The 2,392-nt window shown below is 42.2% G+C and overlaps 1 protein-coding gene across 1 annotated transcript in view; it reads left to right on the top strand.

Moving 5' to 3' along the window:
• The first annotated feature begins 6 nt into the window (after positions 1-6).
• PSME4 (proteasome activator subunit 4) overlaps positions 7-2,392 on the top strand; it is an 84,034-nt gene continuing 81,648 nt past the window's right edge. The window contains exon 1 of the mRNA XM_006909599.2: positions 7-212. The gene's annotated coding sequence lies outside the window, so the exon portion shown is untranslated. The remainder of the gene's footprint in view (positions 213-2,392) is intronic.

Below are 2,392 nucleotides of genomic sequence, written 5' to 3' on the forward strand. Positions count from 1 at the left end.
TCGGACAGCGGGGATCCCCCGGAGCCAGGCGGGCGTCCCGGACCCTTCGTCCCGCAGAAGGAGATAGTCTATAACAAGCTGCTGCCCTACGCGGAGCGGCTGGACGCCGAGTCCGACTTGCAGTTGGCCCAGATCAAAAGCAACCTGGGCCGGGCCGTGCAGCTCCAAGAGCTGTGGCCCGGGGGCCTCTTCTGGACCAGGAAACTCTCCACGTAAGTGTGACCCGGCCTGTTGGATGATCCAGGGGCAGAATCCCAGAGGGAGGAGGGCTGAGGGCGGCTCTTTGTCCGCTTCCGATGGCTGAACCCTCAACTCTGTGGTGCTCGAGCTGGTGGTCCCCGTGCTGTAGTCCCAGGGTCGCAACAGAGGCTTGGGAAGCACTCCTCCAGCATTCCTCCCAGCCACTTTCCTGCGGGACCTCCGCGGTCCTCTACGTCCTCCCCTGATGCCTTTCCCAAAGGGTTTGTATTGTTGTCTTCCTACCGGCGGGGTCCCCAAGGGACAGGGATGAGTGGTCCTCAAGGTACTCCTTGGACCTTTGCTCTTGTGAGAAGCGGGGCAGAGAGGATTCATCTTTGGGTAGCAATTCTTGACTTCTGGTTCCTCCACTTTCTTCTATGATCCTCACTTTTTCATAGTCGTCAATTCGCGTCTTGTAACTTTCTGAATCGGAAGGAGGCCGTAGGGGAGCTTCTAGGTTCTACTTTTTTGGGCCTGCTCAGTGTTTGTGGATTTGATTGAAAAACATTAAGTTTAAAATCAGCCCTCGGCGCACACTTGAGCTCTATACTAGACAAGAATGTTGAATCTTAGAATTTCGGGAAAGCGTTTATTGCTCCTATTTGGAAATGTGCGATACTAAGAGAAGTAGAGAAGAGAGCTGTCAGATTGTCTTCAGGCTTTTGTTAATTTTTGAGTTGCTGAGATGAATGCCTAGACAATCTGCGAACTCTGATGCCACCGAAATTAGGGGAAAATGAGTAAAGTAACAGTTGAGGAGGAGAGGTTAGAGACTTTACTTGCTAAATGGGCATGTTCACTGTCGGAAGAACTTTTTTTTTTTTTAAAGAATTTTGCTATATTTTTTTTGGTTGACTGTAGGTAAAATCAAGTAACAATGTATGTTTATGCATGGGAGTATGAATGGATGAATACATAAGACATAAGTCACTTAACCAATGTTTACCCAAATCTGCTGAGTGAACTGGGTGATGACTCAGGATTTTGTAATGCAATAGTCTTCCCTACATTTCCTCACAGGATGATACTTATATGTCTATTATTCGGGAGCCTCTGACAAATTTCTCATCTCACTTGGCGATGGTGGTGGGAATAATGACCTTTTTAAAAAGCAAAACTAAAACACTTAATTTGCCCTTTTCAGGGAGTGAGCATAAAATGTCAAGGTTAACAGCTCTCTTGATTAGAGAGTAAAGTTTGTGATGTTCGGATCCACAGGAGACTTGGGGAAAAAAGAAATGCAACAGGAAGAAGAACCACTTGTAGTCAAAACAGAAGAATGTTTTATAAATGATTAAAATTCACATGATTTTTTAAGTGAGCCTCCTAGGTATTTGCGTTACACAGGCATAGTAAAAATAACTGTCACTTCTAGTAATTTTCCATTTTAATTATTTGGATTTGCTTTTCCAGACAATAACCATTTTGGAGGACACAAATAGATTTTTTTGTAGATACACAAGACATAAATATACCAAAGCGTGAATACATATCTGGTTTGGATTTATGAATCAAGAATCTACACAGGCATAGTTTAGCATTCTTTTCTGACATAATTGTTAACTAAGCTTGGCAAATTATCACCTAGGGTTTTATTATTTTTGGCTTATTAGGGATAAGTAGCTTTTACCTAGAAAGGGCTACAAATATAGTAGAGACAGTCCTTGGTGTTTAGGGCAACATTATGGTTATATCACTTAATAAACTATGAACCTAAAATCATTTCTATCTAAATAACCATCAAGAAATGCTGTCTCTCAGATAGGATTTTATTTTGGAATGGTGTTCAGGTGCTGCAGACTGATTCTTGGGATTGTGCTATGAGACGTTTTGAATTTATTGGGGACATGTTGTGATCTTGGTTACATATTTTTCTCCTAAGTCATGTTAAGGTGACCTGTTTATAGTTGTGCTTGTTTATTAAGCCTTGTGTGTGTTGCACAAGTTTACATCTAAATGATGCCAGGACATGTGATGATAGCTGTCATTACTTGAGTAGTGATCATATTTAGTACTTTGTAGAAGAATGGAAAGTAGTAATACAAATAAAATCTAATTTCACCCAGTAGCTCTATGACTGTGGAAAGGTACTTTAATCATATGTTATGGTGTTCTTGGGACAGAAATGAGGTGGTCATACTAAGTAATTCCT

This window comes from Pteropus alecto, unplaced genomic scaffold (genome assembly GCF_000325575.1).
Source record: "Pteropus alecto unplaced genomic scaffold, ASM32557v1 scaffold131, whole genome shotgun sequence".
Lineage (NCBI taxonomy): Eukaryota > Metazoa > Chordata > Mammalia > Chiroptera > Pteropodidae > Pteropus > Pteropus alecto.